At 33.3% G+C, this 12416-nt stretch overlaps 1 non-coding gene across 1 annotated transcript; it reads right to left on the reverse strand.

Annotated features, from left to right (window-relative positions):
• Window positions 1-11840: 11840 nt before the first annotated feature.
• On the reverse strand, window positions 11841-11913 carry Trnad-auc. The gene has a single exon. It is a non-coding gene; the product is annotated as a tRNA-Asp (tRNA).
• Between the last annotated feature and the right edge of the window lie 503 nt (window positions 11914-12416).

A 12416-nucleotide genomic window follows, 5' to 3' on the forward strand; every position in this document is an offset into this window, starting at 1 on the left:
AAGCCTACGTAATCCAATTACAAAATATTCAAAATCTCATTTCCAGCCTGAGACGCCATTTAGCTCAAACTAATTCCGTTCGGAACATATCTATTACGTAAACCTGACAGAGTCATTAGTTGCCCTTTTGTCCCGAGAAGGCCGCGACCGGACTTGTATCATTAAATTCAACCAGCTCAGCTCGGCTTCGAGGCAAAAATTGCTTTTAAATAGATTAATCGCCTCGGTTTACTGTGTGGATCGTTGTCAGATCAGCCGCCCGCGATAAGCCTTCGGCCGATTGTTGCGAGAAGCCCAAGGACAGATCGCCGATCGTGATTTTTCCGTTTAACCAGTCGATAAATTGTTTTCTAAACACGCCTGCCATTGAAATGAAATTGATTTGAAGTTAAGATTCAACGGGTTGAAATTCAATAACAATGCGACATTAACCCCCCCCCTTACAAAATACGTTCTTGCCCAGAGTAAGTCAACCAAAGGGGAGGAGAAAGAGAAGGTAGAAAAATTTAACTTGCGGGAAAAACGGTTTTCGGCAACGCGTGTTACAAGCTTTGCCAGCATATTCTACATTCAAAATGGAACCAAAAAGTCCTTATTAACTATGGTCCGAATCTCAACAGTTTCGGGGTTATTCACTTTTTATGATTTTTTAAGATTTCACCACCTTGCTTCAAATAAATACTGATAACTCCAAAACTAAAACGATTTTGTCAAATCCGTTGATCCATTGTAAATTACGTAAAATTTCCAATAAGAAGTCATTAATAGTAAACCTTGGTAAAATAAGCGTTTTGGTAGACAGAACTTTGAAAAAAAATATTCGAAGTTGAAAAACTGGCTGTGGTGATTCTCAACTACTCCAAATTCCAAACCAAGAAACCAGCAAATTTCAGAAAACGTACTCCATTTAATATCCTTTTTAGCGGTTTAGTTCCTTTTTAGTTGGTTTTAAATTACTTTTTAATTACTTTTTCAAAGATAAAAAAAATATACAAACCAATTTTGTTCCTTCACTTTGTTGAAACTGTATAACACTGTTGTACTTAAATTTAAATTGAAATAGTGCATTGTGTCATTACAACCAACTAGATTCAACGACACTATTCCTTGGTTCATCGGCTGATTGAAGTGAAATAAATACAAATATAAAATATTAATGTGATGAAGTAATTAAAACAATTTGATAAATCTAAACAAAAATCAAAATAATTCACAAAGAGAAAAAACCTCTACGACCAGTATTGTCCTTTTATAATTGTCCATGCCATAAACTCGCAATAACAATAGATAAAATAATTAAAACCCACACCAATTTCGATATTAAGAATCCTCTAGAATTTATAAAACAGTTAAAAAACATGTATTAAGTCGGGATGAGTTGACAAGAGGTTATCGTTCTACTAGAATAAATTCAGGGTGTTCGGCTACTCGGGTTACAAACTTTGCCAGTAGATTCTACATTCGAAATGGTACCAAAAATTCCTAATTAACTATGGTCCGAATCTCAGCGGTTTCGGAGATATTCCACTTTTTCTGATTTTTTAAGATTTCACGACGTTGCTTCAAATAAACAATGATAACTCCAAAACTGAAAGATTTTGGACAAACGTAATAATACCATTGAAAATTACATTAAATTTCCAATAAGAAATCATTAATAGTAAACTTGTAAACCTTGGTTAAATAATCGTTTTAGTAGACAGAACTTTGAAAAAAAATTTCGAGTTGAAAAACTGACTGTGGTGATTCTTAACTACTAATTCCAAACCTAGAAACCAGCAAATTTCAGAAAACTTTCTCCATTTAATATCTATTTTAGTGGTGCAATTGCTTTTTTAATTACTTGTTTCAAATATGAAGAAATGTATGAAGGAAAGGAAAAACCCGCAGTTGACGAATCGGAAGATGAAAATAATATATAATAATATGGACTTATCCAAAACATTTTAATTTTGGAGTTATCATTGTTTATTTGAAGGAAGGTCGTGAAATCATTAAAAAAAAAAAAACAGAAAAAAGGGAATAACTCGGAAACTATTGAGTGAGAACTAATTCCATAAAAACGTACTCCATTTAATATCCTTTTTAGTGGTGTAATTACTTTTTTAATTACTTTTTCAAAGATAAAAAATTTACGATCGTTGTTGACGAATTGGATTCAAAGTTGGAAGAAGGAAATAATATATAATAATACGGACTTATCCTAAACCTTTTAGTTTTGGAATTATCATTGTTTATTTGAGGCAAGGTGAAATCATAAAAGATCAGAAAAAGAGGAATAACTCCGAAACTATTGAGATTTAGACCATAATTAATTAGGACTTTTGGTTCATTTTGAATGTAGAATCTACTGACAAAGTTTGTAACACGAGTAGCCGAACACTGAATTTATTCTAGCAGAACGATACCCTCTTGTCAACTCATCCCGACTTAATACATGTTTTTTAACTGTTTTATAAATTCTAGAGGATTCTTAATATCGAATATAGGTTTGAAATTGTTGTGGGTTTTAATTATTTTATCTATTGTTATTGCGAGTTTATGGCATGGACAATTATAAAAGGACGATCTGTATTTCGAAGGAGGAAGGAGTTCTATCGTACAATCTGATGATGAGTTAAAAGCTCGAAATCCGGTTCGTTGGAAAACGACTTACTGTGAGTAGGAACTGCTTTTTAAAAATGATTGAACAAATTACAATTGTTAAAAAAGAAACCTAAAAACGGATATACATAAATAGTTTTCTGTTTATTTGCCTAGATTGTCTAAAGGGGTTATTCTTAAGTGGACCTACGTTGAATACGTTCCCTGAAGAAATGAGGAGAAGGAAAAAGAAAAAGGCTCAACAGCCCCCGTGTGCAATTCAAATAATTAACCGGATTTGAACATTAATGAGGTCACGTCTTCTACTAGGCAGACCTCTATTTTTCCCTAATGACCATTAACTCACCCCGAGTTGGGCTTTCGAGAGGGCTCCCGGGTTGAACTACGTTCCTAATATATTATTATAAAAAAATGGAGGCAATATACCTTCGGCCAGATCCAATCCAAATTGTACCCGTATCATTTTATTATGTAAATTTGTCTGGATACTAGTTTATTTTCTAACACTAATGGCGGTAATCATGTTTAAATATTGTGAACGTTCTTAAAAAAATAAATATTTTGTGAGTAATACAGACAATAAAATTCAAACAATGTTGGATTATAAAATAAATATGATATATACAAGTTTGAAAATTAGAACAATGAAGTCAAATTTTAAATCCTGGTCAAGAATGAATTTTTCGTACCTGCTTGATACTGTTTGAAAAGCTTTGAAAAATAATATAATTATTTATCGTGGAAAGAAAAACAAAAACAAAAAAAGGACTATCTGTATCATCAAATACTTTAAAGATGAAAAATGTGTTATGAAAGTATTTTTAAATGATGACAATTTACATATATGTGAGTAATAGACAGTAAAATTAAGATAATATAGTATTATAAAATTACAATTAGTTAAGGTTTTTTGTTGAGATGAAAAAAGTTAATGGCACGAGCGGGATTCGAACCCACATTGAAAAATGGCAAAAAGGAGGGAAAACTCATAAGGTGGGGTTGAGATAGGAAGTTGATGTCCGAGTGGATCGAGGTCACGTAGCTCAAGTGGTAGAGCAGCGGCGTATCTAGCCGAAGATCGTGGTTCGAATCCCGCTCGTGCCATTAACTTTTTTTCATCTCAACTAAAAACCTTAATTAATTGTAATGTATTAATAGGTCAAGCGGACGACGAAATTAGTGAATTTAATGAATTAAAATGAAGTACACTTCACTAAAGCTCTCCGTGGCCATTTCATTGTCGTCGAGAATCCAGTCCGATTAACGCCATTTGAAAAATGACATAAAGGAGGGAAAACTCATAAGGTGGGGTTGAGATAGGAAGTTGATGTCCGAGTGGATCGAGGTCACGATACCTCAAGTGGTAGAGCAGCGGCGTATCTAGCCGAAGGTCGTGGGTTCGAATCCTGCTCGTGCCATTGACTTTTTTATCTCCACTGAAAATCTTAATTAATTGTAATGTATTAATTGGTCAAGCGGACCACGAAATTAGTGAATTTAATGTATTATAAAATGTTCATCAAGAAAAAAAGTTATGGCCGGAATAGGTGATTTCCTTTAGATTCCAACATTAAGCAAAATTTGTTCTCAGGTTTCTTGATAAATGTTGAGATTAAAATTATAAATTTGACTTTCATAAAAATTTGGAACAATTTATTTAATAAACAACCTAAACAATAAATGCAATAGAAATTTGCAAAGGTCCTTTGATGTACAAGGTGGCAATTAAGTTTAGATCAATTTGATTTTTTTAAATTTCAAATTGCTTCGTTAAAATTTAATACACTTCAAGTAGGGTTGTTATTATCTGGTATATCAATTTTTTAAAGTAAGGAAGGTGTGTTAAAGTAATTAGAATTCATTACCGAACCAATTTTTACATATAAATTAATTCCATTATATTTCCTGGTCCGATTGACCAATTAACTTCTTTCAAGTAATTAATCTTTATGTAAGGTATTGGTTGTAATGAAGAGAATCGAATCCTGATTATACGATATTTGAAAAATGGCAAAAAAAGGAGTGAAAAATCGAAAGGCAGGTTGAGATGGGGAGTTGGTGTCCGAGTGGATTAATGTCACAATAGCTCAAGTGGTAGAGCAGTGGCGTATTTAGCCGAAGGTCGTGGGTTCGAATCCCGCTCGTGTAGCTAACTTTTTCATTTCAACCAATACCTTACATAAAGATTAATTAATTGAAAGAAGTTATTTGGTCAATCGGACCACGAAATATAATGGATTTAATAATTAATGTTTAATACCGAAGAATGTGTAAGAATGCTTTGGTTTGGGTTGCTAAGTTAATGATGTTGACCTTTGCCCTAGCTAGCCCTAACGAAGTATCGATGCGTACCATTTCTTAGAAGACAAAAAGTCGATTCTTTATAATAATGCAGTTCAGCAGTAGTCAAAGTTAGAACCAGATAAGCAATTAACAGACCATAAGAACTGGCTTCTCTAGTAGAAGAAGATTGGAAGGAATTGTTTACGATGAGCTGCCAACTAAAATGGAAATAGTAAATCCCTTCAAATACTACTATTATAGTGGCATAGCCAAATAAAAACAACTATCAAGTAAAAAAAGCCCTATTGAGTAAATAAAAATAATTATAAGTCGTGGTACAAAATCAAGAAAATGTTTTTAAGCCGGGTATTATATACATCTACACAAAACGAACAGTCTGCAATAAATCCAAGATCTCGGAAATTTACCATCGAGGGGAAACTTGTTAAGAGTTGCTTTTCTTCGTCCTAGAGATAAAATGTTAACGAGGACTCCAGGTTTTGTTCGTTATGGAAAATAAATGTAAATTAAGTCGTTAGAAATATACACTGACCATTCAACGACTTGGATAAAATTTAACTGCCTCCGCCTTGTAATCCTCAAAATCGTAATTACCCAGCTATGAATTATGGGTGGTTAAAGTTTTAAAACAAAAATCCTTAATTAAAATCGTAGTAAAACGATGTTGGTAAGGCGCAATTCAGTACGAAATAAAAGGAGCCCATTAAACCCGAGCTGAGCTACGGCTACCGAACGGTCGTCGAGTCACTTGGGATTTCATTATATCACTAAAAGGACAATGCTTCCTTCTTGGAGTTATGCTAGCCCTTTCATATCCACCCTCCAATCATTGTTAGGAAATATCATTTTTATTGTTATTGGATACGGTAAAACCGAGGGACGGTAATATTGTCTAGTGTGAGATAAAAAACGAGGGAGAAAGAGATAAAAAGAGATAGAGAGATGCCATGCAAATAGGTGTGTTATTGATGGTTGCATTGTTTAGCAATAACGCATGGTAATGAAGTGTTGTGATTTATTATGGTATTTGTTTGCACACTGTTAAAAATCACTGTTATTCTCGTGGCAGAACGTATTTTCTCGTTCTATCCTATCATCTATTGATGAGCATACTGACTTCAATTCATCTATTTTAAAAATACTTGTGCGATCAACCAGCCTTCATACGATGTTGATTGGGATTCGGGTTGTAGTCTTCAAACATACAACGTTATTATATCAACTCCCAAGCTTTCGACAAGTTTTATTGCCTTCTTCAGGGGATCTACAGAGACATAGGGACATAATCATTTAGATAGTTATAAATTGTATAAATAGTTATAAAATATCAGTTTTTTGTTACTTACAGATACAAAGTCAAAACTTAAACACATTGCACATTACACGATATGTATATATACAAACTATATACATATATAATTAATAAATAAAAATCTCTTCTTATCAGTCTCTTACATGTATATAGGGATTTTTTAAACCAGTAACAATTACTTAACAATTAATATTCTTTTGGTACATAAATATCACAGGCGTTTGACTAGAAAATTGTGTTTATCACGTTATCAGGTGGTAGGTTCCCCACACTATCACCTACTGATAACAATCATTTCCCACAATTTTTGAAAACAAGATCTTAATTTCTAATACATTGGTAATTCTATGTTATCACAGCCTGTTATAATATNTATATATATAATTATGTACGCAAGTATTGTTATGATCTGTTAAGGTCTCTCTCAAAATATGATAACAATACTTACGTACATAATTATTTATTTATTTATTCATATATTATAACAGGCTTGATAACACAAAATTACCAATGTATTAGAAATTAAGATCTTGTTTTTAAAAATTGGTATAATATTTATTTATTATATATGTATATAGTTTGTATATATACATATCGTGTAATGTGCAATGTGTTTAAGTTTTGACTTTGTATCTGTAAGTAACAAAAAACTGATATTTTATAACTATTTATACAATTTATAACTATCTAAATGATTATGTCCCTATGTCTCTGTAGATCCCCTGAAGAAGGCAATAAAACTTGTCAAAGCTTGGGCGTTGATATAATAAAATTGTATGTTTGAAGACCACAACCCGAATCCCAATCAACATCGTATTTTAAAAATAAATTAAAATTGTATATATTTCGAAATCAAGTTATTTGTATAAAAATACGAGCAATGGATATTATTGCAGGTGTAAAATACTTGTCAGAATCATCCAACAATCTAATAACTGAGTAACAAAAAATAATAAAAGTCTTGTAAACAAAGATTATCCAAGAAGGAAAATTTGCGTTGAATTGTTAAGTTATGGTATTCTTCAATTTTCCAGAAACGTTTTCCAGCTATAAGCAACTCTTATCTAGTTTACATGAGGACTACATTTGAAAAGAAAAGGGGTAAAAGTAGGTATCTCAATTGTAATCTTATCGTTTAAATCGTTTTGATTTGTTTATTTATCTACTTGGTAAGATATAAATTTCTTTTTTATTTTGCTTTAAATAAATAAATGTGTAATAATGAAACTACTTGAAAATCGAATAAGTAAACCATTTTTTTTTTGCTTGGTTATAGGTATATAACCACGCAAAATAGTCCATAGATATACTAATTTTTGCCCAAAACAGTACTTTTATCGTATTAGAATGAAATATAATTTTCAAATTGAAAAGTGTTCTTTGTCAGTCTACAAATTGTTTTTCAAGAAAAGCTTGAAATTGTAGTAAGATACAACAAACTCATTAAACTTCTTCCAACAATTATTCCTTGTTCAAAAATAAAAGCTCTTCCAGTAAATAGTCAAATTTTGAAATTTGGTCGTTTCCGATATGGTTCGTTATGTTTTGTAGGTATTATGAAGAAGAAAAGGAATCTATTATAATAACAATCTATAATAATAGACAATAGATAAGATTTATTTATTGTCCGTAATGTTTTACAATGTTTTAAATTCTACAATATATTGACATATTTATATTTTTGTTTAATTTTCATTGTGTTACATGTTTATTTTTAGTTTCGACAATGCAAGATAGCATTTTCTAGTTCCTTGCATGGAGTTATATGGCTAATGTGTACATATATTTTTATTCTCTTTTGATTATTTTCATTTTATTCTCCCCTCACTTTTTCATAGTTTTCCTTTCTCACTCGTACGGAATATGCTATTTGTGTAGAGAAAAGAGATTTTCGCTATATGTCTTTGTTTATGTTTTATGCTTATCTCATCTCTCTCTCTCTCTCTCTCTCTCTCTCTCTCTCTCATTTCCCTCATTTTCTTTTGATAACTCTCTCACGCCCTAAAACAATTACACAAACTAAAATCTATTTGTGGGACACAAGAATTTCCCATTAATCGTCGAAATCAAACTTTTTACGAAGTTATATGAACCCCCGAAGTGACGGTGTTTTTTTTGTACGTATTTTTCGTTCGAATGTAGAGCCGCTGGATTCGAACCGGGACCTTCATCGGTGATGACCGTTTCAACTCGTTGCACTGACCGTTGCGGGCACCGAAGCCCAAAAAATGTACTTTAAACTTCATTAATATTCTCACACACTGAACACACCGAAGCATATTTATCTGCAAGCAGTTCCTAACTGCCGACTATTGTGTCTGAGCTCTGCTAATGGTTTTCGTTTCTAAAATAAAGTACTGAATTGTTAAATTCACTAATTTCGTGGTCCGCTTGACCAATTAATTAAGGTTTTTAGTTGAGATAAAAAAGTCAATGGCACGAGCGGGATTCGAACCCACGATCTTCGGCTTGATACGCCGCTGCTCTACCACTTGAGCTATCGTGACCTCAAAGGAGGGAAAATTCAAAAGGTGCGGTTGAGATGGGAAGTTGGTGCCCGAGTGGATCGAGGTCACGATAGCTCAAGTTGTAGAGCAGCGGCGTATCAAGCCGAAGATCGTTGGTTCGAATCTCGCTCGTGCCATTGAGTTTTTTATCTCAACTAAAACCCTTAATTAATTGTACTGAATTGTTTTTAGCTGCATCGTATCGAGTTCTTCCTCAGGAATGACTTTCCTAGTTGCCATAGACTTTTCTTAGCTATTGCTTGTACTTGTAAATATACTTAACTGTTAGGGTTTTTAGTTCCAATCTTTTGGGTAGGACTTCCGCTTTTTTCCAGTGCGTCGTTTTTGCGAGCAGACTTTTTGCCCTCATGCCTTTATTAGGTTCCAGTATTTGCTCTGATAACCCAAGATTCCATGTAATCATCGATTGATAAAATTTCTTCTCTTACAAATTCACAGATCAACTAGCTATGGTTGTGGTCGTTGGACAAGTTCCATGTCAAAAATTGGTACATTATACAAGACTGCAATTTTCATTTAATTACCTTGATTACGTTTAGAAAAATACTACGAAAAAACGTTACAGTTAATTTAATTTTCAACGGAATTAATAAATCTGATTAGGCTTGAAGTTGAGGCCACAATTAAAAGCCATCTACATCAGAATGCGTGTATGGCAGCAAATTGAAAAACGCAGGAGTGGCGCGTCGGATAGTTGGATAAGGAGGTGCATAACTTTTCCCAACAGTCATTACCCGCCTGAGGCTGAAACACAATTACCGTTGGGCCATTAAAAACCGCTATTGTAAATCAGGACAATAGCAGAAACCGAAGGAACGAGTCTTCCGCTGCCTCAAGACAGTCATTCCGATCTGCTTAAATATGTTACTCTTAACGGCTCCACTCAATGGCCGACAGGCGGTCAGAACCGCTTTTCATTTCATTTCCCATCTGACATTTAAATATAGGAAATTTGAATAACCATATGTTATCTGTTTTCCTACAGGTAATGAACGGCTTACAAAGCAGGCTCAATTTATAATCGGATTACGAGTCCACCCGGATGCAACAGGCGAACGAGTCGATCAAGGAATTGCATCTTTCTGACAGACTCATTCTCAATAAAAAATTCTTCATGGGATTATATCTGACAGTCCAGATTGTCCAATATCAATATCAGCGAGCCAAGAAAGAGCGTAAACACAGATTTATTCTGTATGCCATGTTAATAGGGTTTTTAATAATAAGATTACAAGTTTGATCCTTGATAATCCCATTTTTTTAAATGCCCCAAAGCAAAAGACATTGCTTAAAAAACATCACCAGATTTAAAAATGAAATAATTTTTCATACGCACCACTCCAGTTGATACTTGAGGATTTGGAAAAAATCTTATGCTTCAATGCGTAACTTAAGATAAGTTCGTTTGACCATCAAAATATCTCAATCGCTATCCAAAGAAATAATTATTAGGTACATTCACAATCTCACTTAATAAATTGTTTTCCATTACATACCATTCACTCGATTAGGGTAGTAGAGTACTTGAAAAATCCTTCATATACGTGATAATTCCATCAACGTATATTATTTATATGAAAATATTGAAAAATGGCAAATTCGAAGGTAGGTTGAGATGGGAAGTTGTCCGAGTGGATCGAAGTCACCATAGATCAAGTGGTAGAGCAGCGGCGTATTTAGCCGAAGGTCTTGGGTTCGAATCCCGCTCGTGACGCTAACTTTTTTTCTCAACCAATACCTTACATAAAGATTAATTAATTAAAAGATTATTTGGTCAATCGGACCACGAAATATAATGGATTGTTTATATAACTAATCTAATGGAAGGTCGATGGTTTATCAATATTCCATGAATGTGATAGCCTCTATTTACGCTATCTTTCAAAAATTGGTTGGAAATCATGAAGTCCGAGATTTTCTGGTACGCAACGGCTATGTGTATTCTATCAGTATTCCCTAACCCCCACAACCATTGATAAACTTAATAAACGACCAATCAGTTTCGTTGTCTGCATAATAAAACAGTATTGAACCCAATGTTTGGAACGTACTCTTTGCTAATTTCCCATTATTTAAAGATCTATTTCATTCATGTGATGTGATTAACGTAAAAGAACAAAATTTCTTCAGTCTTAATCTATCTGCGATGACTTTCTACTACGTTGCGAAGTTCTCCATTAGAACTCTGCTCTTTGGATAAAAAGGAGGGATCCATTTCTCTTTGCAACTCGCGGTCAATCGAAAAAGGTCTTCACTTCTTAGCTGTGTTCAATTTTAGAAGAGATTCGACTATTCCTATTGCACCTCACTTTTCCAAAGGTCCATATCACAGAAATGTTGAATGGTTCGGATCCCCAGGCTCTCCTGCTATATGCCCACCACTCTTGGAAGTATAGATTTAATTTTGTACAGTAATTTAATTTAGCTAAGCATTTAGAAAACTAAGGCATTATTTCCTGTGTTATTTATTTTTATTATTTTTATGCTCTACAATTATTCATGTATATCGAGAAGTCTACGTTTAATTATGAATTTCCAATCATTTACAACGTTCGACGAGCACTGAGGTAGCTCATTTCATGTTTTTTACGAGGGTTTGCAAGAGTAGAGGTTATGTAAACCCTCAGGGTGCCGGTGTTTTTGAAAAAAAGCCTATTTGTATGTATGTCGGGTTCCAATGTAGGGACGCTGGATTCGAACCAGGGACCTTTACCTTTCAGTGATGAGTACCGTGTCAACGCCTAAACCGTTGCGGCTACCGACGCCCCTTTCATGTTGTATACACTTTTATGAATAAATTACCTTGGTATACACAGAATTGTAAATAAAGTATTTTTATCTATGTATTTATCTTTCGAATTACATTTATAGTTAATAATACCGACTATTAAACCTACGTAACATCATTAGTTTCCATACCATTACATTTGAACAGGTTACTTTTCGTGATATTGTTTTTGTTTCTTTCATAATTTCTTCTTATCACAATTACAAAATAATTATCTCTAATTTTATTAGGTTTCGAGGTCCGCTTGGCCAAATAAATTCTTTTTTTCAATTAATTAAGGTTTTGGTTGAGATAAAAAAGTCAGTGTCACAAGCGGGAATCGAACCCACGACCTTCGGCTTGATACGCCGATACTCTACCACTTGAGCTATCGTGACCTTGATCGTGTGTTCGATTCTCGCTCTTGACACTGACTTTTTACTCACAACCAAAACCTTAATTAGATGAAAAAAAAAAAAATTATTTCCAATATTAACAAATTGACATTAAAACAGAAGCTCGTAAAGAAGTTGGCAAATGGTGAAGTGACAGTTTTATAATTCTTTTTCCAGTAAGCAGAACGGTTTTTGAAGACCTTCAAAGATGGGAAGAACTTCAACTACGAGCTGACACGCTTGCATATCTTGAGAACAATGACATCGCTTAGCGATCTGACCTAAGACAGTTTTCAAAAAAATTGTAAAATTTATTGTATGGCAATGCACCTAGATTATACAAAATTTAAATAAATAGAGGCATAAATAGAAAAAAATGAACTTTCGTTATGGCTGAATGGTGATGGACATATATATATATTAATACGATTTTATAAGAGTGTATTCATGTACGCAAAAAAACTATATTGACTTAAAATTAGTTTTTATTGAAGTTATTATTATTA

This window comes from Cimex lectularius, unplaced genomic scaffold (genome assembly GCF_000648675.2).
Source record: "Cimex lectularius strain Harlan isolate CLEC.00 unplaced genomic scaffold, Clec_2.1 scaffold139, whole genome shotgun sequence".
Taxonomy (NCBI): domain Eukaryota; kingdom Metazoa; phylum Arthropoda; class Insecta; order Hemiptera; family Cimicidae; genus Cimex; species Cimex lectularius.